We start from the raw sequence: 26,981 nt of genomic DNA, 5'->3' as shown, positions 1-26,981 counted from the left end.
AGCGACCCCTTTGCTTGCATCTTCGGAAACAGCTCTATTTAAATCTTTGATATCTTTTTTTTTCCTCTTCAGGGTTCTTTTGAAGACCCTGACCTGGAATTATACTCTTTGCGAGAATGGTACCCGCTTTCAGGGCCTCATGACCAGCCGCTTTTTGATAACCCAATGACATGGGCTGGAAGACTAGTGTGCCTTCAGGGTGCCAGACTTTCGTGGCTCTGGATTTGGGCTCATTCAAGGCCAGTGCCTCTATCTGAGGTGTCGTGGGAGAACACGGAACATTAGGAGCAGCGGGTTAGCTGCCATGGGCTGTGTGTCCAGAGACCTGTGTCCTGGGGCCGACTCTCTGGGGGCAGAGCTCAGAACAAGTGATACAACATACTTTTAACATCATAAATCTGCGAGTTGTTTGCTATGTCTCCCCTCTCACTGTGAAATGGGGACATCCCTTGTTCCCTTATTACTGGGGGAGAGAGAGAAAGAGCCTATGGTATGTCGAATTATCGGGTGAATGAGAAGTCTTTAAGGTACTGCAAGTCTGTGTCTTTAATGATGCTTTGCTGCACACTCGAGTACTCAGTAGAGGGCGCCGATGTTTTTCTGCCAGTGGTAGGGTCATTGCCTTGCTGCTGCTTGTGTGTGGGAGGGGGAGCTGGGGGAGGAGGCTTTGGGGTTCTAGTGTTTAACTGTCATCCATTCTTTGGGGCACCCCTCTGTTTTCATGGATGTTTGTTAAGAAAAAGAATTTCAGGATGTATATTGTATACATTTCTCTGACATTAAATGTACCTATCGAACCTGGTGAACAAGGCGCGGGTTAGTTAAGTCCCACAGAGAAAGAAGTTCTCAAATGGGAAGGGTAGGCAACTGTGGCTGACAAGGAAAGCTATGAACTGCATAAAAGCCAAGGAAAGGCTATATAAGGTATCAAAAGTGAGTGGGAAGTTGGATGATTTGGGAAGCTTTTAAAATCCAATAAAAGACAACTTAAAAAAAGCTATAAGAAGGGAAAAGATGAAATATGAGGGCAGACTAGCCAATAATATAAAGCAAGACACCAAAAGTTTAGTCAGTTCTATAAAGAGTAGAAGGGAGGTGAGAGTTGATATTGGAACACTGGAAAGTGTTGCTGGTGCGGTAATGATGGGGTGTAAAGAATTGGCAGATGAACTTAATGGATACTTTGTATCTGTCTTCATTGTGGAAGACACAAGCAGTGTGCCAGAGGTCCATGAGTGTCAGGGAGCAGGAGTGAGTGCCATTGCTATTACAAAGGAAAAAGTGCTAGGCAAACTCAAAGGTCGTAAGGTGGATACGTCACTTGGACCAGATAGACTAAATCCCAGAGTCCTGAGAGAGGTTGTTGAAGAGATAACGGATGCATCTTTCAAGAATCACTTGACTCTGGCATGGTCCCGGAGGACTGGAAGATTGCAAATGTCACTCCACTTTTTAAGAAGGGAGGAAGGCAAAAGAAAGGAAATCATAGGCCAGTTAACCTAACCTCTGTGGTTGGGAAAGTGTTGAAGTCTATTATTAATGATAAGGTTTCAAGGCACTTGGAAACTAATGATAAAATAAGTCAAAGTGGGCATGGTTTCTGTATAGGGAAATCTTGCCTGACAAATCTGTTAGTGTTTTTTGAGGAAGTAACAATCAGGGTGGACAAAGGAGAGGCAGTGGATGTCATTTACTTGGATTTTCAGAAGCAATTTTATAAGGTGCCACTCATTGAGGTCGCTTAACAAGATAAAATCCTGTGATGTTACAGGATAGATACTGGCATGGATGGAGTAATGGCTGACAGGCAGGAGGCAGTGAGTGGGACTAAAAGGGGCCTTTACTGGTTGGCTGCTGGAGACTAGCGGTGTTCCTCAGCACTCAGTATTGGGACCACTACCTTTCACATTTCACAGGTTGAGTCTGTGGTAAGGAAGGCAAATACAATATGGGCATCTATTTCAAGGGGAATAAAATATAGAAGCAAGGTGATAATACTGAGGCTTTATTAGACACTAATCAGGTCACACTTGGGGTATTGTCAACAGTTTTGATCCCCATATCTCAGAAAGGATGTGTTATCAATGGAGAGATTCCAGAGGAGGTTCACGACAATGATCCCGGGAATGAAGCGGTTAATATACTAGGAGGGTATGGCAGTTTGGGCCTGCACTCACTGGAATTTAGATCTCGTTGAAATCTACCGAAACCTACCAAGGGGTGGATGTGGAGAGGATGTTTCCTATGCTGGGGGTATCCAGAACTAGAGGGCACAGCCTCAAAATTGAGGGGCAACCCTTTAGAACAGCTGTAAGGAGGATTTTTTTTGCCAGAGAGTGGTAAATCTGTGGAATTGTCTGCCATAGACTATGGTGTAGGCTAAGTCTATGGGTATATTTAAAGCGGAAGTTGATAGTTTCTTGATTGGTCGGGGCACCAAAGGATATGGGGAGAAGACAGGTGTATGGGCTTGAGTGGGATCTGGGACCAGCCATGATGGAATGGCGGAACATACTCAATGGACTGAATGGCCTAATTCTGCTCCTATGTCTTATGGAATTATAGAGTCATAGAGCACAGAAACAGACTCCTCGGCATAACCTTCACTAAGATTTCCATCGAAGCTATTTACATTTGCCTACATTTGGCCTATATCCTTCTGAATCCTTTTTATCTCCATACATATCTAAGTGCATTTTAATATTCTTAACATACCTGTCTCAACCACCTCCTCTGACAGCTCTTTCCACACATGTACCACTCTCTGGTTTAAAAAAAACTTCAGGTTCATATTAAATCTTGTCGATCTCACTTTAAATCAATATTCTCTCATTCTTGATTCCTCAACCTTGGGAAAAAGGCTGTGCTCATTTACACTATCCATAAACAACTTGATATTATACATATCTATAAGGTCATCCCTCATTCTCTTACTGTCCACCAAAAAGATGTACCAACCTGCTCAACCTCTCTCCATAATTCAGTCCCTCAAGTCATGGCAAAATCATCACCTCAGCACTGAAGCGTTTCCATAACCCATACACTCACTTTCAAGGACTCTACAACTCATGTTCTCAGTATTATTTACTTACTTTTTTTTCATAATTTGCACGATTTGTCTTCTTTTGCACATTAGTTGTTTGCCAGGTTTTGTTTATGTATAGTTTTTGATAAATTCTATTGTATTTATTTATTTTCTTGTAAAACCTGCAGGAAAAATTATTCTTAAGGGAGTATGTGGTGACATATATAGTTCAATAATAAATTTACTTTGAACTTTGAACATGACTGAACAAAAATAATGAAAGCCTATCAATAATCTTTACACAAAACTTACGTTACTTTAGTCTGGGTTCAAAACCAGTCGTTATATTTTGATGAAGGGTCTCGGATCGAAATGTCGACTATTTCTTAATTTCCATAGATGCTGCCTGACCTGCTGATTTCTTCCAGCATTTTGTGTGTGTTGTATTTTGAAACTGTGTTTTATTTTGGTTTAAAATAATAGGAGGAAAGGCACAATTCCAGATGAAATTTACATGGGGTAAGGGGTGGGAAGTTCAAGGGGGATATTAGAGGAAGGTTTTTTACTCAGAGAGTGGTTGGTGCGTGGAATGCACTGCCTGAGTCAGTGGTGGAGGCAGATACATTAGTGAATTTTAAGAGACTACTAGACAGGTATATGGAGGAATTTAAGGTGGGGGCTTATATGGGAGGCAGGGTTTGAGGGTCGGCACCACATTGTGGGCCGAAGGGCCTGTACTGTGCTGTACTATTTCTATGTTCTATGATATTAACTGTAACTCTACAATGAAGCAGTACAGTGGATGAACTGAATTGTTTTTGTGAGCCAAAGGGATGGGAGGTAGTTGTATTTAAGTGCATAAATCTATGTAAGGCTGGATCGCATTGAAACTACAGGAATCTCTCATCAAACTGGCTTCTTGTTACAGAGATCAGAAAGCAGCTGCTTCAAATTTGCGTGGGAGGGGTTTGTGTCAATAACTGGTCCCAGTATTCAAAACTCACAGCAAATAGTGCAACAGGAACTCTCAAGTGCCAGAGTTCAGGCCCTCCCAGTTTTAGACCTCAGAGAAGCCTGCAGTCAGGTTCAAAGGCAGTTCTCTCCGTGCCTCACCCTCAGCTGACAGCACGAGAAGTCGGCAGCCGAAGGCAGGGAGATTTACTCTCTTTTCTTGTCACAGCGGAAGAATTAAAGCTTCTGGCCGGTTAAGAGGAGGTGAGTTTCTGTGTGGGATCTTTTGCTTCAGAACAAGTTTGTTTCATTTACTTTTTAAGACTCTTCTTGACTTTATGAAGTACTTTCCGTCTCAATAAATTTCTAGCAGTTGTGAGTAATATTTTTAGTCTAATGTGTGCATGCTGAAAAATGATATCAGCATTACCTGTTTAATTAATAACAGAGGAAAGAGAGTGTAATTTAAGTAAATTTCCCGAGGGTAATGGGTGTACTATACACAGCTGAGCTGCGTGGCTGTAGAGCGCTTTACTTTAAATTCGCAACAGTGTTGTTATCAAGGTATTTAATGTTCACTGGGACCTTCAGGGGTTTTCCCAGTCATAATGTATTTAATTCCTTGAACTCACAGCAATTTATGATTCTTTTTGAGATTTCTTCCTCTAGCGTGCTAGTTGCAAGCACTTCAGTTCAGTGCATGACCCCATGTGTTGCCAGCCGGCTGTTAATTGAGAAGTTTCTCACTCCAACAGTACATTCTGTTTTCCGACTGCACTGTCTTTCCTGTCTGGCCAGTGCTATGATGAACAGTTGTTTAAAAGCACAGCTGTGCAGGGAAACAAAACCATCTGTGCTTCAACCCCTAAAATAACACTCACTTGAGGAGGCCCTTCTTCCCATTGCATCTGAGCCAGTTCTTCTGTGGAGCAGTCCTGTTCATCACGTTTCAATCAGTACTTTCACCATACCACTGTGTTCTGGGCTGGGAAATTCTGTACCTTCCATAGCTAGATGCAAAAGGTTAACTTTGCTCCCTGTGCATGCCCTGTGGCAGTGCGTAGCAAACATTTAGGCCCTGACAGCTTTAGATGAAGTAAAGTTGGGGAAGACAGAAATTTATCTTGCGTTGAAGCTGAGAAACAGCTTTAGATTATAAAACCATAAGACATAGGAGCAGAATTAGGCCATTTGGCCCAACAAGTCTGCTCCACCATTTGATCTTTGCTGATTTATTATTCCCCAACCCCATTCTCCTGTCTCCTGCCTATAACCTTTGACACCCTTAGTAATCAAGAAACTATCAACTTCCACTTTAAGTATACTCAATGACTTGGCCTCCACAGCTGTTCATGGGAATGAATTCCACACCACCCTCTATCTAAAGAAATTCCTCCTCATCTCTGTTCTAAATGGACTTCCTTTTATTCTGAGGCTGTCCGCTTGTCCAAGACTCCCCCACTATACGAAATGTGCTTTCCATGTCCACTCTATGTGGCCCTTTCAATATTTAATAGGTTTCGATGAATCAGAATCAGGTTTATTATCACCGGCACACAATGTGAAATTTGTTAACTTAGCAGCAGTTCAATGCAATACATAATCTAACAGAGGGGAAAAAAGAAGTAATAATAATAAATATCAATAAAAAAGTAAATCAATTGCATATATTGAATAGATTAAAATGTGCAAAACAAAAATACTGTATATTTTTAAAAACAATGGTGAGGTAGTGTCCAAGGATTCAATGTCTATTTAGGAATTGGATGGCAAAGGGGAAGAAGCTGTTCCTGAATCGCTGAGTGTGTGCTTTCAGGCTTCTGTATCACCTACCTGATGGTAACAATGAGAAAAGGGCATGCCCTGGGTGTTGGAGGTCCTTAATAATGGGCATTGCCTTTCTGAGACACCGCTCCCTGAAGATGCCCTGGGTACATTGTAGGCTAGTGCCCAAGATGGAGCTGACTGGATTTACAACCTTCTGCAGCTTCTTTCAGTCCTGTGCAGTAGCCCCTCCATACCAGACAGTGATGCAGCCTGTCAGAATGCTCTCCACGGTACAACTATAGAAGTTTTTGAGTGTATTTGTTGACAAGCCAAATCTCTTCAAACTTCAAATAAAGTATAGCCGCTGTCTTGCTTTCTTTATAACTACACTGATATGTTGAGACCACGTTAAATCTCAGAGATCTTGACATCCAGGAACTTGAAACTGCTCACTTTCTCCATTTCTGGTCCTTCTATGAGGGTTGGTATGTGTTCCTTCGTCTTACCCTTCCTGAAGTCCACAATCAGCTCTTTCGTCTTACTGACATTGAGTGCCAGGTTGTTGCTGCGGCACTATTCCACTAGTTGGCATATCTCACTCCTGTACACCCTCTCATCACCACTGAGATTCTACCAACAATGGTTGTGTCTTCAGCAAATTAATAGATGTAGTGTGCAAATAGCTCTTAACCCATTCAATATCAAGCACCCATCATACTAAACCCTCACTCATTTAGTTTTATTCCTGCACATTCTCTTCAGCTTCACCCAAATTCTTTCCTTTCACCTATTCACTAGTGATAATTTACAGTGGACCATTACCCGAACAACACAGACAATAAGAAATCTGCAGATGCTGGAAATTCAAGCAACACACACAAAAAATGCTGGTGAATGCAGCAGGCCAGGCAGCATCTATAGGAAGAGGTACAATCGACGTTTTGGGCTGGGACCCTTCGTCAGGACTAACTGAAAGAAGAGATGGTAAGAGGCCCTCCCACTTTCAAATCTCTTACTATCTCTTCTTTCAGTTAGTCCTGTCAAAGTGTCCCGGCCCTAAACATCGACTGTACCTCTTCCTATAGATGCTGCCTGGCCTGCTGTGTTCACCAGCATTTATTGTATCTTACCCGAACAACACACATGTTTTATATTACTTTTATATTTGTGTGCTGTAGCACTTTTTATTTGCAGTTATTTTGTAAATAACACTTCTTTGCATTTCTGGTCAGATGCTAACTGCATTTCATTGGCTTTGTATCTGTACTCGGCACAATGACAATAAAGTTGAATCTAATCTAACGTTTGAGAGGAAATCAGAGCATCTGGGAAAAATCAAACGATTACTGAGAACTTTTCACAAACAGATTGAGGTCAAAATTGATCCAGGCTTGCTGGAGCTGTAAGCCAACTCTGCTAATCGCACTACCTTCCTGTCTCTGACATTGAGATATTTAGTTCACTACTACTACTACTACGTCAACTCAGGCCTAGGGGGCCGGTGTCGGGCAGTTTAGTTCAGGATCGGGTTTACTATCACTGAAATTTGTTGATTCATAAGGGCATCAAAGGTTACAGGTAGAAGGCAGAAGAGTGTGGTTGAGAGGGATAACAAATCAGCCATGACACCTTGACAGAGCAGACTTGATGAGCCGAAGGGCCTAATTCTGCTCCTGTGTTTTGTGGTCTTTTGGTTTTGCAGCAGCAGTATAGAGCAAGATAAATACAGTTACCATAAATTAAAACGAAAATAATAATGCAAAGGAGAAATAGTGAGATAATGTTCACAGACCATTCAGAAATCTGATGGTAGATGTCTAAAATGGTGAATGTGTGTTTTCATTCTCCTGCACCTCCTCCCTATAGGTAATAATGAGAAGAGGACATGTCCCAGATAATGAGGGTCCTGAGTGATGGATGCCTACTTTTTGAGGCAGCACATTCTGAAGATGTCTTTGGTGGGGAGTGTTGTGCCTGTGATTGAGCTTGCTGAGTCAACAATACTCTGCAGCCTCTTTCAATCCTGAGTCGTAGAGCCTCCATACCAGGCTGTGATACTTTGTACCGTACATATGTAGAATGTTGATTGAGTCCTTGGTGACGTACGGAATCTCTTCAAACTCTGGATGAAATGTAGCCACTGGCGTATCACGCCAGGTGTAGGATAGACCTTCTCTTGAAGCTCCTCACCCTTTCCACTGCTGACCCCTCAAAGAATGCAGTTTGCCTTCCTTTGCACATTGGTTGTTTGTCATTTGTCACTGTAGTTTTTCATTGATTATATTGAATTTCTATATTCTACTGTGAATTCCTACAAGGAAATTAATCTCAAGGTAGTATATGGTGACATATCAGTTTGTACTTTGATAATAAATTTACTTTGAACTTAGAAAATGATTTATGAGAATGTTCTTGGGTGACAAGAGTCTTGGTTATAGAGAGAGGTTGGACTGCCTAGGACATTATTCCTTGGGACATAGACTGAGGTGTGTTTTATAGAGGTGTTTTTTAAAAAAAATCATCAAAGGCTCAGCAAGGGTGAAGGCAGACTCTCTTTCCCAGTGAAAGGGAATCAAGCTATTGGGCATGGGTTAAGGGGAGGTGCAGAAGATTTAAATAGGTCCTGAGCAGCAACTACACAGGAAGGTGTGGATATGGAATGAGCTGCCAGAGAAAGTGGTTGAGACAGATACAGTAACAATATTTAATAGACACTTGGGCAGATACATGGATAGGAAAGATATATACATGGAAATAGACCAAACACAGGCACATGGGCCTAGTTTAGATGGGTGTCTTGGTTGGCATGGGCAAGGTGGGTCAAAGAGCCTCTTTCTTTGCTGTATTACTCTATGACTGAATTAAATATAAATGATAAATTAAACATCTATATTATTGATAAATATAAATGTATTACTGATAAATAGATTACTAATAACCCCATAAGCATCAAAATAGACACCATCTATAAACCCCTAAAAGCCAAAGAAACATGAGTCAATTGAATTCAAAGGTCAATGGAGGGAGTAGCCAATCAGGACCGAGGCATGCAAATGTAGGCTTGAACACCAACAACTGCACACTGATGTCATCACTGGTGATGAATCGTCTGCAAGCTAATTGCCAAGCTTGGTGATCACTACAACATCCAAACCCTCAACCCTAATTACCAATATTCACCACCATCCTCAACTCTGACTGTGGCTACATTATTCTGTGAACAAGTTTAGTTTCTGGAGTCTATGCTGCTATAGTCTCTTGTTGCTCCTGCAATAATTCACCCCAAAACATTCCTCTGTTTACTTTTGAATGAAACTGCCCTGAAATGATTGCAACACCTCAGCTGAGGCTGAGCTTTTGTATAAACTGTATATACACTCAGTGGCTGCTTTATTAAGTATACACATACTCAAGCTCTTTAATACAAATATCTAATCATGTGGCAGGAACTCAATGCAGACATGATCAAGAGGTTGTCATTGTTCAGACCAAACATCAGAATGGGGATGAAATGTATTCTAAGTGATTTTGACCTTGGATAATTGTTGGCGCCAGACAGGGTGGTTTGAGTATCTCAGAAACTGCTGATATCCTGGGATTTTCATGCACTCCAGAGTTTACAGAATATGGTCAAACACAAAACATCCTGCGAGTGGCAGTTCTGTAGGTGAAACACCTTGTTAATGAGAGAGGTCGAAGGAGAATGGCCGGACTGGTTAAAGCTGCCAGGAACTCCAGTAACCACATGTTACAAAAGTGGTGTGCAGAAGAGCATCTCTGAATGCACAACATGGTGAACCTTGAAGTGGATGGGGTGCATCAGCAGAAGACCAGAACGGGTTTCATTCCTGTACCTAATAAAGTGGCCACTAAGCATGTAAGGAATTGAATACACTGTCTTGTATATATTCCAAATAAGCAGTACCACACTTTTTCCACAATCCATTCTACCCAGACAGCTTTGAGCACATTTGTCTCAATATGGGAGGTAATTAGACAAAAAGTCCCGTTTATTGTAGAAAGTTGCTTGTGAATTTTTCTTGTATGGTGTAGGAATGTTATTGTTTTATGCCATGGTAGTTTATATTTGGTGTTCAGGAACTTGGATGTAAGTATAGATAAATCTTTGAGAGTGGCATTGTGTATTGACAGATGTTAGCAAAGTGTGTGGAAGTACAGCTTCATAAATTGAGGCACTGAGTACAAAAGGGGGAAACATATTGCCAAATCTTCGATTTTGAAAGGAAAACTTGGTTACGGCACATTTGGATTATTGCATAACTTGTTATTATTGGTTTATTATTGTCAATATACTACGATGCAGTGAAAAGCCTGTCTTGCATACTGCTCACACAGATCAAAATCATTAATTGGTGCATTGAACTAGAATAAGTTAAACTATAACAATGTAGAATCCATGGTGATTAGTAGAGCACTGAAGTGTGCGGTAGAACAAAGGGGTCTCGGAATACTGATCCGTAATTCCTTGCAAGTGGTGTCACAGGTAGGTGTGGTCATAAAGAGCACTTTTGGCACATGGGTCTTTATAAAGTATCGAGTTCAGGACTTGGGATGCTATATTGAAGTTGTATAAAATATTCCTGAGGTCTAATTTGGTATATTGTGTGCAGTTCTGGTCACCTACTTGCAGGAAAGATACAAGATTGAAAGAACAGAGGAAATTTACAAGGATATTGCCAGGAATTGAGGACCTGTGTTATAGGGAGAGGTTGAATAGGTTAGGACTTTATTTCCTGGTGGTTAAGTCAAATGAGGGGATATTTGATAGTTGTATAAAACAGAGGAAATAGATGAGGTAAATTCATTCAGGTTTTTCCACTGAGGTTGGGTGAGACTAGAACTTGACAACGTAGGTTAAGGGTGAAAGGTAAAATGTAAGAGGAACATGAGGGGGAAGTTCTTCACTCGGATGGAGGTAAGAGTGTGGAACGAGCTGCCAGTGGAAGTGGCAGATGGAGGTTCGATTTCAACATTTAAGAGACATTTGGATAGGTAGATGGATGAGAGGGGTATGGGAGTCTTTGGTCCAGGTGCAGATCGATGGCACTGGGCTGGACAATAGTTTGGCATGGACTAGATGGGCCAAAGGTCCTGGCCCTGTGCTGCAGTGGTCAATGACTTTAATAGTGTGTAAAAGCTGCTGAAAAGTCCCGTCCAGGTAAACAACAATGTGCAAAATTATAATGGGGTAGATTGTGAGGCCAAGAGTCCACCTTATCATACCAGAGTCTGATAACTGAGATAGAAGCTGTCCTTTGAGCTTGGTGGTACGTGCTTTCAGGCTTTTGTATCTTCTGCCCCATGTGAGTGGGGGGGGGGAAAGAGAGAATGTCTGGGGTGGGTGTGGTGTTTGATTATAGAAACATAGAAACATAGAAAATAGGTGCAGGAGTAGGCCATTCGGCCCTTCGAGCCTGCACCACCATTTATTATGATCATGGCTGATCATCCAACTCAGAACCCCGCCCCAGCCTTCCCTCCATACCCCCTGACCCCCGTAGCCACAAGGGACATATCTAACTCCCTCTTAAATATAGCCAATGAACTGGCCTCAACAGTTTCCTGTGGAAGAGAATTCCACAGATTCACCACTCTCTGTGTGAAGAAGTTTTTCCTAATCTTGGTCCTAAAAGGCTTCCCCTCTATCCTCAAACTGTGGCCCCTCGTTCTGGACTTCCCCAACATCGGGAACAATCTTCCTGCATCTAGCCTGTCCAATCCCTTTAGGATCTTGTACATTTCAATCAGATCCCCCCTCAATCTTCTAAATTCCAACGAGTACAAGCCCAGTTCATCCAGTCTTTCTTCATATGAAAGACCTGCCATCCCAGGAATCAATCTGGTGAACCTTCTTTGTACTCCCTCTATGGCAAAGATGTCTTTCCTCAGATTAGGGGACCAAAACTGCACACAATACTCCAGGTGTGGTCTCACCAAGGCCTTGTACAACTGCAGTAGTACCTCCCTGCTCCTGTACTCAAATCCTCTCGCTATAAATGCCAGCATACCATTCGCCTTTTTTACCGCCTGCTGTACCTGCATGCCCACTTTCAATGACTGGTGTATAATGACACCCAGGTCTCGTTGCACCTCCCCTTTTCCTAATCGGCCACCATTCAGATAATAATCTGTTTTCCTATTTTTGCCACCAAAGTGGATAACTTCACGTTTATCCACATTAAATTGCATCTGCCATGAATTTGCCCACACACCCAACCTATCCAAGTCACCCTGCATCCTCTTAGCATCCTCCTCACTGCTAACACTGCCACCCAGCTTCGTGTCATCCGCAAACTTGGAGATGCTGCATTTAATTCCCTCATCCAAGTCATTAATATATATTGTAAACAACTGGAGTCCCAGCACTGAGCCTTGCGGTACCCCACTAGTCACCGCCTGCCAGTCTGAAAAGGTCCCATTTATTCCCACTCTTTGCTTCCTGTCTGCTAACCAATTCTCCACCCACACCAATACCTTACCCCCAATACCGTGTGCTTTAAGTTTGCACACTAATCTCCTGTGTGGGACCTTGTCAAAAGCCTTTTGAAAATCCAAATATACCACATCCACTGGTTCTCCCCTATCCACTCTACTAGTTACATCCTCAAAAAATTCTATGAGATTCGTCAGACATGATTTTCCTTTCACAAATCCATGCTGACTTTGTCCGATCATTTCACCACTTTCCAAATGTGCTGTTATCACATCCTTGATAACTGACTCCAGCAGTTTCCCCACCACCGATGTTAGGCTAACCGGTCTATAATTCCCCGGTTTCTCTCTCCCTCCTTTTTTAAAAAGTGGGGTTACATTAGCCACCCTCCAATCCTCAGGAACTAGTCCAGAATCTAACAAGTTTTGAAAAATTATCACTAATGCATCCACTATTTCTTGGGCTACTTCCTTAAGCACTCTAGGATGCAGACCATCTGGCCCTGGGGATTTATCTGCCTTCAATCCCTTCAATTTACCTAACACCACTTCCCTACTAACATGTATTTCACTCAGTTCCTCCATCTCACGGGACCCTCTGTCCCTTACTATTTCTGGAAGATTATTTATGTCCTCCTTAGTGAAGACAGAACCAAAGTAATTATTCAATTGGTCTGCCATGTCCTTGCTCCCCATAATCAATTCACCTGTTTCTGTCTGCAGGGGACCTACATTTGTCTTTACCAGTCTTTTCCTTTTTACATATCTATAAAAGCTTTTACAGTCCGTTTTTATGTTACCTGCCAGTTTTCTCTCATAATCTTTTTTCCCCTTCCTAATTAAGCCCTTTGTCCTCCTCTGCTGAACACTGAATTTCTCCCAGTCCTCCGGTGAGCCACTTTCTCTGGCTAATTTGTATGCTTCTTCTTTGGAATTGATACTATCCCTAATTTCTCTTGTCAGCCACGGGTGCACTACCTTCCTTGATTTATTCTTTTGCCAAACTGGGATGAACAATTGTTGTAGTTCATCCATGCAACCTTTAAATGCTTGCCATTGCATATGCACCGTCAATCCTTTAAGTGTCATTTGCCAGTCTATCTTAGTTAATTCATGTCTCATACCTTCAAAGTTACCCCTCTTTAAGTTCAGAACCTTTGTTTCTGAATTAACTATGTCACTCTCCATCTTAATGAAGAATTCCACCATATTATGGTCACTCTTGCCCAAGGGGCCTCTCACGACAAGATCGCTAATTCACCCTTCCTCATTGCTCAAAACCCAGTCCAGAATAGCCTGCTTTCTAGTTGGTTCCTTGACATGTTGGTTCAAAAAACCATCCCGCATACATTCCAAGAAATCCTCTTCCTCAGCACCTTTACCAATTTGGTTCACCCAGTCTACATGTAGATTGAAGTCACCCATTATAACTGCTGTTCCTTTATTGCACACATTTCTAATTTCCTGTTTAATACCATCTCCGACCTCACTACTACTGTTAGGTGGCCTGTACACAACTCCCACCAGCGTCTTCTGCCCCTTAGTGTTACGCAGCTCTACCCATATCGATTCCACATCTTCCCGGCTTATGTCCTTCCTTTCTGTTGCGTTAATCTCTTCTTTAACCAGCAATGCCACCCCACCTCCCCTTCCTTCATGTCTATCCCTCCTGAATATTGAATATCCCTGAACGTTGAGTTCCCATCCCTGGTCACCCTGGAGCCATTTCTCTGTGATCCCAACTATATCATAATCATTAATAACAATCTGCACTTTCAATTCATCCACCTTATTACGAATGCTCCTTGCATTGACACATAAAGCCTTCAGGCGCTCTTTTACAACTCTCTTAGCCCTTATACAATTATGTTGAAAAGTGGCCCTTTTTAATGCTTGCCTTGGATTTGTCGGCCTGCCACTTTTACTTTTCTCCTTTGTACTTTTTGCCTCTACCCTCACTTTACACCCCTCTGTCTCTCTGCACTGGTTCCCATCCCTCTGTTGTGAACTAACCTTCTCACGCCTAGCCTCTTTAATTTGATTCCCACCCCCCAACCATTCTAGTTTAAAGTCACCTCAGTAGCCCCCGCTAATCTCCCTGCCAGGATATTGGTCCCCCTAGGATTCAAGTGTAACCCGTCCTTTTTGTACAGGTCACGCCTGCGCCAAAAGAGGTCCCAACGCCAAAAGAGGTCCCAATGCTGGCTGCTTTACTGGGGCAACAAAATATTCACAGTCCATTAAGGGGAGGATGCTTCTTGTGATGTGCTGAACTGTGTCCTTAACTCTGCACCTTTGTGTAATCAGCTGCCATGCCAAGCTGTTATGCATGCAGACAGAATATTTTCTATAGTTAATAATGTTCTGGTCATTGCATTTTTGGAAGGATGTGAATATCTTCAGAAGGGTGCAGAATAGATTTACCACAATAGTTCCAAGGACAATGAGGGGAGGATCTCAGTGAAACCCATTGAATATTGAAAGGCCAAATAGAGTGGATGTGGAGAGCATATTTCCTATAGTGGGGAGATGAGGACCACAGGGCACACCCTCAGAATATAAAGACATCCCTTTAGAACAGAGATGAGGAGGAATGTCTTTAGATAGTGGTTAATCTGTGGACTTTGTCTTGGCCTCCACAGCTGTCCATGGTAATGTCTATATTTTAAGAAAGGAGGAAGGCAGCAGAAAGGAAAATATAGACCAGTTAGCCTGACCTTAGTGGTTGGGAAGATGTTGGAATCAGTTGTTGAGGATGAGGTTATGGAGTGCTTGGTGACACCGGGCAAGATGGTCAGCATGATTTCCTCCAGGGAAACTCTTGCCAGATGAACCTGTTGGAATTCTTTGAAGAGATTACGAGTAGGATAGATAAAGGGGATGCAGTGGATGTTGTATATTTGAACTTTCAGAAGGCCTTTGACAAGGTGCCATGCGTGAGGCTGCTTACCAAGTTAAGAGCCTATGGTATTACAGGAAAGTTACTGGCATGATTAGAGCATTGGCTGATTGGTAGGAGGAGAATGTTGGAATTAAAAGATCCTTTTCTGGTTGGCCACCAGTGACTAGTGGTCCACAGCAGTCGGTGTTGGGACTGCTTCCTTTTAAGCTGTATATCAATGACTTAGAAGATGAAATGGATGGTTTTGTCAAGTTGGCAGATGATATTAACATGGGTGGAGGGGCAGTAAGTGTTGAGGAAACAGGCAGATTGCAGAAGGACTTGGACAGATTAGGAGAATGAGTAAGGAAGTAGCAAATGAAATACAAGATTGGAAAATGCATGGTCATGCACATTGGTAGTAGAAATAAATATGTAGACTATTTTCTAAAGGGAGAGAAAATGCTAAAATCTGGGATGCAAAGGGACTTGGAAGTCCTTGTGCAGAACACCCTAAAAATTAACTTGCAGGTTGAGTCGGTAGTGTGGAAGGCAAATGTCATGTTAGCATTCACTTCAAGAGGTCTGGAATACAAGAGCAGGAATGTAATGCTGAGGTTTATAAGGCACTGGTGAGGCCTCACCTTGAGTATTGTGAACAGTTTTGGGCTCCTCATCTAAGGAAAGATGTGCTGGCATTGGACAGTGTTCAGAGGAGGTTCACAAGGATGATTCTGGGAATGAAAGGGTTATCGTATGAGGAAAGTTTGATAGCTCTGGATCTGTACTCATTGGAATTTATAAGGAAGGGGGATCTCATTGAAACCTTTCAAATGTTGAAAGGCCTGTACAGAGTAGATGTGGAAAGGATGTTTCCCATGGTGGGAGAGTCTAGGGCAAAAGGGCACAACCTCAGGATAGAGTGACATCCTATAAAACGGATGCGGGGAAATTTCTTTAGTCAGAGGGTGGTGAATTTGTTGCCACAGGCAGCTGTGGAAGCCAGGTTGTTGGGTGTATCTAAGGCAGGGCTTGATAGGTTCTTGATTGGACACAGCATCAAAGGTTACGGGGTGAAGGCCGGTGAGTAGAGCCGCGGAGGGGAGAAAATGGATCAGCCATGATTGTATGACAGAGCAGACTTGATGGGCTAAATGGCCTAATTCTGCTCCTATGTTTTATGGCCTTGTGGTTACAGGAATATGGCAAGATAATGGAGTTAGGTGGGCTAACAAATCACCCATGACCCTGGGAATGGCAGAGCAGACTTGAGGGGCCGAATTACCTAATTCTGCTCCCATGTCTTATGGTCTTACAAAAATGTAAGGACGACCTATCACTAACTATATTTGCTTTCAACTATCACCTCCCAGCTTCGTATTTCACATCCCCTTCACCCCACCCACCCATCTTGCCCCTCACCTTGTCTCACCTGTGATCTGCAGCTTGCTCTCCTTCACCTCCCTCACCAGCTCATTTCAGCTTCTACCCCTTTCCTGCCCTGCCCTGATGAGGGGTCGCTGCCTGAAACTTCAACTGTTTATTCCGCTCTATAAATGCTGCTTGGCTTGTTGAGTTCCTCAGCATTTTGTGTTGGACAGGATGGTCTAGGGACACTGGAAGCTTGTTAAGATGGAGGTTTGTGAGTAACTGTTGAGTTCTGAGAAAGACAGGAATGCACCAGCTTCCTTTCAGCTCCCTCCTTAGGTGAAGTTGAAGAATAGGCCATAGATCTGAATACATTTTTAGACATGTTTACACAGTAATTAATCCATGGCATCTACCAAAGGAGCTATTGATTGAAGCAGTCACCAAGGCAGCTTTGAATATCAATGATTCAAGAAAAAGGGTATTCAGTAAATTTAAATCAAATACAGGATCAAATTTAACTACTTCAGGAGACTTCATTTAAAAAATGTCAATCTCAAATCTTGACCTCCCTTTGAGATTTGAAACTGGCATTTTATTCAAAAAAACCTCAAATTAATTCTGAAAGAATTTGATCCTTGTTGTTCCATTTTGTATTTATTGTTTCAATTGGTAGTTCCTAGTTCAATGGCTGCATCTTCTTCTTCTTAAGCTCATCAATCCTACAGGGGCATAGGTTGCTGAGAGCATCTCGCCAGAACTCTCTGTCCTAGGCCAATAGATTGATTGGCTTTGTGGCTTCTGCTTTCAAAACACAACTTAATAAGTCTTCCAGTTGACGATCCTTCCTCTCCCAGGAACCGGGTCTTTGGAGCTTCTGTAACCCTGGGTTTTTATGGGATGGAGTATCTAGCCCCATGCCCAACCCTCATTTCACAGCCAGGCTTGGAACCATCCACGGCGGAGTTTTAATGTTTGCATGAACAAGTAATACTTGGTCTGTAGCTAAAGAGATGTATAGTTGCTTGCTTTGCACACACAGCTCTCTGATCCCACACGGAGTATTCTGTACCAATTTGTCTTCCAAAAGGAGCATCACCCCAATGAGCCACATGAGTGGCTATGGCACTATGCATTTTTTTAAAGAAAAGCATTAACATTGCTGAATGCTTTAACCAAATGACATTAATAAAGTAAAAGACTTTGCTCCCTGTTTATTCTTTTGCTATGAATAAAGTTTATTTTTGGGGGAGAAAAGATTTTCAGTGCATTAAGTATACTGTTTTGGATACTGTTGGTTGGGATGACCTACCAGGGACAACTTGTAGTGGTCGTGTCTCTGGCAGCGAGACTGGACCCTCAGCTCAGAAAGGAAGGAGGGAAAAGAAGAGAGCAGTAGTAATAAGGGATTTGATAGTTAGGGGGACAGATAAGAGGTTCTGTGGGAGAGATCGAGAATCCCGGATGGTCTGTTGCCTCCCTGGTGCCAGGGTCCATGATATCTCGGATCGAGTTCTCAGTATTCTCAGGAGGGAGGGTGAGCAGTCAGATGTCGTGGTCCATGTAGGGACCAATGACATAGATAGGAAGGAGGAGGAGGTCCTGCAAAGAGAGTTTAGGGAGTTAGGTGCAAAGTTGAAGGACAGGCCTCCAGGGTTGCAATCTCAGGATTGCTACTCGTGCCACGTGCTTGTGAGGCTAGAAATAGGAAGATAATGCAGCTAAATATAGAAACATAGAAACATAGGTAATAGGTGCAGGAGTAGGCCATTCGGCCCTTCGAGCCTGCACCGCCATTTATTATGATCATGGCTGATCATCCAACTCAGAACCCAGCCTTCCCTTCATACCCCCTGACCCCTGTAGCCACAAGGGCCATATCTAACTCCCTCTTAAACATAGCCAATGAACTGGCCTCAACAGTTTGCTGTGGCAGAGAATTCCACAGATTCACCACTCTCTGTGTGAAGAAGTTTTTCCTCATCTCGGTCCTAAAAGGCTTCCCCTCTATCCTCAAACTGTGACCCCTCGTTCTGGACCTCCCCAACATCGGGAACATTCTTCCCGCATCTAGCCTGTCCAATCCCTTTAGGATCTTATACATTTCAATCAGATCCCCCCTCAATCTTCTAAATTCCAACGAGTACAAGCCCAGTTCATCCAGTCTTTCTTCATATGAAAGACCTGCCATCCCAGGAATCAATCTGGTGAACCTTCTTTGTACTCCCTCTATGGCAAAGATGTCTTTCCTCAGATTAGGGGACCAAAACTGCACACAATACTCCAGGTGTGGTCTCACCAAGGCCTTGTACAACTGCAGTAGTACCTCCCTGCTCCTGTACTCGAATCCTCTCGCTATAAATGCCAGCATACCATTCGCATTTTTCACCGCCTGCTGTACCTGCATGCCCACTTTCAATGACTGGTGTATAATGACACCCAGGTCTCGTTGCACCTCCCCTTTTCCTAATCGGTCACCATTCAGATAATAATCTGTTTTCCTATTTTTGCCACCAAAGTGGATAACTTCACATTTATCCACATTAAATTGCATCTGCCATGAGTTTGCCCACTCACCCAACCTATCCAAGTCACCCTGCATCCTCTTAGCATCCTCCTCACTGTTAACACTGCCGCCCAGCTTCGTGTCATCCGCAAACTTGGAGATGCTGCATTTAATTCCCTCATCCAAGTCATTAATATATATTGTGAACAACTGGGGTCCCAGCACTGAGCCTTGCGGTACCCCACTAGTCACCGCCTGCCATTCTGAAAAGGTCCCGTTTATTCCCACTCTTTGCTTCCTGTCTGCTAACCAATTCTCCACCCACACCAACACCTTACCCCCAATACTGTGTGCTTTAAGTTTGCACACTAATCTCCTGTGTGGGACCTTCTCAAAAGCCTTTTGAAAATCCAAATATACCACATCCACTGGTTCTCCCCTATCCACTCTACTAGTTACATCCTCAAAAAATTCTATGAGATTCGTCAGACATGATTTTCCTTTCACAAATCCATGCTGACTTTGTCCGATCATTTCACCGCTTTCCAAATGTGCTGTTATCACATCCTTGATAACTGACTCCAGCAGTTTCCCCACCACCGACGTTAGGCTAACCGGCCTATAATTCCCCGGTTTCTCTCTCCCTCCTTTTTTAAAAAGTGGGATTACATTAGCCACCCTCCAATCCTCAGGAACTAGTCCAGAATCTAACGAGTTTTGAAAAATTATCACTAATGCATCCACTATTTCTTGGGCTACTTCCTTAAGCACTCTGGGATGCAGACCATCTGGCCCTGGGGATTTATCTGCCTTCAATCCCTTCAATTTACCTAACACCACTTCCCTACTAACATGTATTTCACTCAGTTCCTCCATCTCACTGGACCCTCTGTCCCTTACTATTTCTGGAAGATTATTTATGTCCTCCCTAGTGAAGACAGAACCAAAGTAATTATTCAATTGGTCTGCCATGTCCTTGCTCCCCATAATCAATTCACCTGTTTCTGTCTGCAGGGGACCTACATTTGTCTTTATCAGTTTTTTCCTTTTTACATATCTATAAAAGCTTTTACAGTCCATTTTTATGTTCCCTGCCAGTTTTCTCTCATAATCTTTTTTCCCCTTCCTAATTAAGCCCTTTGTCCTCCTCTGCTGAACTCTGAATTTCTCCCAGTCCTCAGGTGAGCCACTTTCTCTGGCTAATTTGTATGCTACTTCTTTGGAATTGATACTATCCCTAATTTCTCTTGTCAGCCATGGGTGCACTACCTTCCTTGATTTATTCTTTTGCCAAGCTGGGATGAACAATTGTTGTAGTTCATCCATGCAACCTTTAAATGCTTGCCATTGCATATCCACCGTCAATCCTTTAAGTGTCATTTGCCAGTCTATCTTAGCTAATTCACGTCTCATACCTTCAAAGTTACCCCTCTTTAAGTTCAGAACCTTTGTTTCTGAATTAACTATGTCACTCTCCATCTTAATGAAGAATTCCACCATATTATGGTCACTCTTACCCAAGGGGCCTCTCACGACAAGATCGCTAATTAACCCTTCCTCATTGCTCAAAACCCAGTCCAGAATAGCCTGCTCTCTAGTTGGTTCCTCGATATGTTGGTTCAAAAAACCATCCCGCATACATTCCAAGAAATCCTCTTCCTCAGCACCTTTACCAATTTGGTTCACCCAGTCTACATGTAGATTGAAGTCACCCATTATAACTGCTGTTCCTTTATTGCACACATTTCTAATTTCCTGTTTAATACCATCTCCAACCTCACTACTACTGTTAGATGGCCTGTACACAACTCACGCCTAGCCTCTTTAATTTGATTCCCACCCCCCAACCATTCTAGTTTAAAGTCACCTCAGTAGCCCCCGCTAATCTCCCTGCCAGGATATTGGTCCCCCTAGGATTCAAGTGTAACCCGTCCTTTTTGTACAGGTCACGCCTGCACCAAAAGAGGTCCCAATGATCCAAAAACTTGAATCCCTGCCCCCTGCTCCAATCCCTCAGCCACGCATTTATCCTCCACCTCATCGCATTCCTACTCTCACTGTCGCGTGGCACAGGCAGTAATCTCGAGATTACTACCTTTGCGGTCCTTTTTCTCAACTCCCTTCCTAGCCCCCTATATTCTTCTTTCAGGACCTCATCCCTTTTCCTACCTATGTCATTGGTACCTATATGTACCACGACCTCTGGCTCCTCACCCTCCCACTTCAGGATATCTTGGACACGATCAGAAATATCCCGGACCCTGGCACCAGGGAGGCAAACTACCATCCGGGTCTCTGGACTGCGTCCACAGAATCGCCTATCTGACCCCCTTACTATCGAGTCCCCTATCACAACTGCCCTCCTCTTCCTTGCCCTACCCTTCTGAGCTACGGGGCCAGACTCTGTGCCGGAGGCACGGCCACTGTCGCTTCCCCAGGGTAAGCTGTCCCCCCCAACAGTACTCAAACAGGAGTACCTGTTGTTAAGGGGCACAGCCACTGGGGTACTCCCCATCACCTGATTTTTCCCCTTCCCCCTCCTAACCGTGACACACTTGTCTGCCTCCCATGGCCCCGGCGTGACCACCTGCCTTCCACTCCTCTCTATCACCTCCTCGCTCTCCCTGACCAGACGAAGGTCATCGAGCTGCAGCTCCAGTTCCGTAACGCGGTCTCTTAGGAGCTGCATCTCGATGCACTTGGTGCAGATGTAGACGTCCGGGAGGCTTGGAGACTCCAGGGCCTCCCACATCCGACACCGAGAACAGCAAACTGCCCTCACAGTCATAATGCCCCTCTCCTCAAATAGCAACAGAAAATGAATGTCAAACCTTCCTCGCCTCGCCCGCTTCCGCCTAAGCTCGTTGAGCCGAAGCCCTTAAGTCTTCACTCTGCTCCCGGCTCATAAATGTGGCTACAGAGATGGTGCAGGAGGGAGGGCTTCATGTTTCTGGACAATTGGGCTTTGTTCCAGGGAAGGTGGGACCTGTTCCGACAGGACAGTTTGCACTTGAACTGGAGGGGGACTAACATCCTTGCAGGTAGGTTTGCTAGTGCTTCCCCTGGGGGTTTAAACTAGATTTTCAGGGGGAGAGGAACCAGAGCTGATAGTGAGGTGGAGGAGGATAAAGGTCATGCAGGGACTGCATGTATAGACAGAAATCAAAGGCTTGTATGTGATAGAAATGTTCTCAGGTGCATCTATTTCAATGGAAGGAGTATTGTAGCTAAGGCAGATGAGTTTGGGGCGTGAATTGACACATGGGATTACGACATTATTGCTATTAGTGAGACTTGGCTGCAGGAGGGGTAGGACTGGCAGCTTAATGTTCCGGGGTTCTGTTGTTTCACACATGATACGGGGGAGGGATGAAAGGGGGAGGAGTGGCATTACTAGTCAGGGAAAATATCACAGCTGTGTGTAGACCGGACAGCCCAGAGGGCTTGTCTACAGAGGCCATATGGGTGGAGCTGAGGAATGGAAAGGGTGTGACCACACTAATAAGGTTGTATTATAAACTGCCCAATAGGCAGAGAGAATTGGAGGAGCAAATCTGTATGTGTGTGTGTGTATATATAGATATAGATATATATATATATATATAGATAGGCGGGGAGGAGGGAGAGAAAAGACCGATGTAAGAAACAGAAAGTTGTAATAGTAGGGGATTTTAACTTTCCACATATTGACTGGGACTCCCACACTGTGAAAGGGTTAGATGGCTTGGAGTTTGTCAAATGTGTTCAGGAAAGTTTTCTAAATCAATATATAGAGGTACCTACGAGAGAGGATGCAATACTTGATCTCCTATTAGGGAACCAGACAGGACAGGTGACAGAAGTATGTGTAGGCGAACATTTTGGGTCCAGTGACCATAATGTCATTAGTTTCAAGTTAATTATGGATAAGGATAGGTCTGGTCCTCGAGTTGAGATTCTAAATTGGAGAAGGACCAATTTTGTGAAAATGATAAAGGATCTAGGAAGAGTGGATTGGGAAAAGTTGTTTTCTGGCAAGGATGTGTTCAGTAAGTGGAAGGCCTTCAAAGGTGAAATTTTGAGAGTGCAGAGTTTGCATGTTCCTGCCAGGATGAAAGGCAAAGTTAACAGACATAGGGAACCTTGGTTTTCAAGGGATATTGGCAATCTGGTTAAGAAAAAGAAAGGTGTATAGCAGGTATAGGCAACAAAGAACAAATGAGGTACTTGAAGAGTATAGAAAATGCAAGAAAATACTAAAGAAGGAAATCAGGAAGGCTAAAAGAAGACATGAGGTTGGTTTGGCAGATAATCTGAAGGTAAACCCAAAGGGTTTCTACAAGTATATTAAGAGTAAAAGGAAAGTAAGGGACAAAGTTGGTCCCCTAGAAGATCAGAGTGGTCATTTATGTGTGGAGCCTCAGGAGATGGGGGAGATCTTAAATAGTTTTTTGCATTAGTATTTACTCAGGAAACTGGCATAGTGTATATGGAAGGAAGGGAAACAAGTCGTAGTACCATGGAACATATAGAGATTAAAGAGGAGGAGGTGCTTACTGCCTTACAGTGAATAAAGGTAGAGAAATCCCCCGGACCTGACATGATATTTCCTCGGACCTTAAGAGAGACTAGTGCAGAAATTGCAGGGGCCCTGGCAGAAATATTTAAAATGTCCTTGGGCACGGGTGCGGTGCCGGAGGATTGGAGGGTAGCTCATGTTGTTCCGTTGTTTAAAAAAGGCTCCAAAAGTCAACCAGGTAATTACAGGCCGCTGAGCCTGACATCAGTAGTTGGTAAATTATTAGAAGGTAGTCTGAGAGATTGGATATACAAGTAATTGGACAGCCAAGGGTTGATTAAGGATAATCTGCATGGCTTTGTGTGTAGTAGACCATGTTTAACGAATCTTGTAGAGTTTCTCAAGGAGGTTACCAAGAAAGTAGATGAAGGAAAGGCTGTGGATGTTGTCTACATGGACTTTAGTAAGGCCTTTGACAAGGTCCCACATGGGAGGTTATTTCAGAAGGTTCAGACACTAGGTATCCATGGAGAGGTTGTAAACTGGATTTGAAATTGGCTGTGTGGGAGAAGATAGAGTGGTAGTGGATGGTTGCTTATCAGACTGGAGGCCTGTGACTAGTGGTGTGCCTCAGGGATCTGTTCTGGGACCATTGTTTGTTGTCTATATCAATGATCTGGATGATAATGTGGTAAATTGGATCTGCAAGTTTGCTGATGACACTGATTGGAGGTGTTGTGGTCAGAGAGGAAGGCTTTCAAAGCTTGCAGAGGGATCTGGACCAACTGGGAAAAATGGGCCAGAAAATGGCAGATGAAATTTAATGCAGACAAGTGAGAGGTGTTGCATTTTGGAAGGACAAATCAAGGTAGGACATACACAGTAAATGGTAGGGCACTGAGGAGCGCGGAGGAACAAAGGGATCTGGGAGTTCAGATACATAATTCCCTGAAAGTGGCATCACAGGTAGACAGGGTTGTAAAGAAGGCTTTTGGCATCCCGGCATTCAAAAATCAAAGTATTGAGTATAGGAGTTGGGATGTTATCGTGAGGTTGTATAAGATATTGCTGAGGCCAAATTTGGAGTATTGTGTGCAGTTCTGGTTACCTAACTATAGGAAGGATATCAGTAAGATTGAAAGAGTGCAGAGAAGATTTACTAGGATGTTGCCGGGTCTTCAGGAGTTGAGTTACAGGGAAAGATTGAACAGGTTAGGACTTTATTCCTTGGAGTGTAGAAGAATGAGGGTGGATTTGATAGAGGTTTACAAAATTGAGGGGTATAGACAGTAAGTGCAAGTAGGCTCTTTCCACAGATTAGGAGAGGTAAATATGAGAGGATATGGCTTTGGGGTGAAAGGGGAAAGGTTTAGGGGAACATTAGGGAGCTGCCATCTGATGTGCTAAATGTGGGCTCACTCTTAAGTTTTAAGAATAAATTAGATACGTGGACGGGAGAGGTCTAGAGGGTTATGGACTGGGTGCAGGTCAATGGGACTAGCTGAATAAAGTTTCGGCACAGACTAGAAGGGTCGAATGGCCTGCTTTCTGTGATGTAGTGATCTATGGTTCCATCACCTGCAATCAAACGCTTGGAGTACTTTGACAAAATATAGGATGTTATTTTTCACATAAGAAGATTGTTCTGCCTCTTTTTTTGTTCACTCTTTGTTTCTGAATGCTGGGACTCTACGTAATCCAGTCATGTAGCAACCATGCTGTTGTACCTGAAAGACGTGCTCGTTCTGAATTCTTATATTCTGAAGCTGTGGCTCAGCTTTAGCCTATCGCCAAAGGACTTTTATTTCAGTACTTTGTTTGCTTTGGGTCAGAGACTGTGGAAATCCATATTTTAATGCTGATCCATCTTCGGGATTCCAATTCAATGTATTTTGACAATAAATTCACTGCTGATCTGCAAACATTACAAGGTGCTGAGATGATTAACATTGTTTGACAGTGAAATGTATTGTGGGTTCTCATTTGTAATTGAGGTTTACACAATCTCACTATTACTGGTAGGTGACCAATAGGTAATAATACTGATTGATTTCTTGCATTCAAGAACAAACATAATGCCTTTACAGTGGTGCAGGGAAGTTGGTGAACCCTGTAGAATTTTCTCCATTTCTGCATAAATATGACCTAAATTGTAATCAGATCTTCATGCAAGTCCTAAAACTAGATAAAGGGAATCCAATTAAATGAATAACACAGGAAAAACATTGTTTTATTCATTGGAAAAAAATGATCCAATATTACATGTACTTGTTAGAAAAAGTATGTTAACCTCTAGGGTAATGCCTTTTACAAAAGCTATTTGGAGTCAGGTGTTCCAGTCAATGAGATTAGATTGGAGGTGTGGGTTGTAGAGGTGCCCTGCTCTATGAAAAAGACACACAAAGTCAGGTTACTGACAGACCCTGCTCTTCTGAAGAAATATCTGTTTATGTGCACCATGCCTTGGTCAAAACAAATTTCAGAGGACCTTAGAAGAAGAAATACAGAGATGCATGAAGCTGAAAAAAGCTAAAAAAGCATTTTTAAAGACCTCAGTGTTCATCAGTCCACAGTAAGAGAAATTATCTACAAATGGAGGAAATGCATACTATTGCTACTCTCCCTTAGAATGGGCATCCTGCAAAGATCACACCAAGAGCACAATGTGCAATGCAGAAGGAGGTGAAAAAGATTCCAAGGGTAATGGCAAAAGACCTGCAGAAATTTCTAGAACTTGCTAAGGTCTCTTTTCATGTGTCCATTATAAGAAAAACAGTGAACAAGAATGGTGTACATGGAAGGACACCACAGAGAAAACCACAGCTCTCCCAAAAAAACATTGCTGCATGTCTCAAGTTTGCCTGGATGTTCAACAATGCTTCACGGACAATGTTCTGTGGACAGATGAGATAAAAGTTGAAATTTCTGGCAGAAATGCCCACCGCTGTGCACGGAGGGAGAAAAAGAGCACTAGACACCAACACCAAAACCTCATTCCAACTGTGAAGCATAGTGGAAGGAGCATCATGGTTTGGGGCTGCTTTGCTGTCTTGGGGCCTGGACAGCTTGCAGCTGTTGAGGGAACAGTGAATTCAAAATTGTATTAAGACATTTTACAGGAGAATATCAGGATAGCAGTTCATCATCTGAAGCTTAATAGTAGTTAGATAATGCAACAAGACAATGATCCGAAAGACAAGAGAAAATCAACAACAGGATGGTTTAAAAAGAAGGAAACTTGTATTTTTGGAATGGGCAAGTCAAAGTCCTGAACTTAATCCTATAGAAATATTGTGGAAGGACCTGAAACAAGCAGTTCAGGCAAGGTCATCTCAGAGTTGAAGCAGTTTTGTAAGGAGGAACGGCCTAACATTCCTCCAAACCAATGTCCAGGAGTGATCAACAGTCACCAGAAACGTTTGGTTGAAGTTATTGCTGAACAGGGGGGGGGGGGGGTGGTCACACCAGTCACTGAAAACAAAGGTTCATGTTCACATGCTTTTTCTAACAATTGCATGTAAAATTGGATCAT

General features: G+C 43.0%; 1 protein-coding gene across 2 annotated transcripts in view; it reads left to right on the top strand.

The window, feature by feature from the left end:
• The first annotated feature begins 4,081 nt into the window (after window positions 1-4,081).
• gypc (glycophorin C (Gerbich blood group)) overlaps window positions 4,082-26,981 on the top strand; it is a 168,109-nt gene continuing 145,209 nt past the window's right edge. For both annotated transcript variants that reach the window (XM_063048672.1, XM_063048671.1), the window contains exon 1: window positions 4,082-4,240. The gene's annotated coding sequence lies outside the window, so the exon portion shown is untranslated. The remainder of the gene's footprint in view (window positions 4,241-26,981) is intronic.

Source organism: Mobula hypostoma, chromosome 5 (genome assembly GCF_963921235.1).
Source record: "Mobula hypostoma chromosome 5, sMobHyp1.1, whole genome shotgun sequence".
In the NCBI taxonomy this organism is placed as follows: Eukaryota; Metazoa; Chordata; class Chondrichthyes; order Myliobatiformes; family Myliobatidae; genus Mobula; species Mobula hypostoma.
The sequence above is the reverse complement of the archived record's forward strand: the minus strand, read 5'-3'. Positions and strand labels throughout refer to the sequence as shown.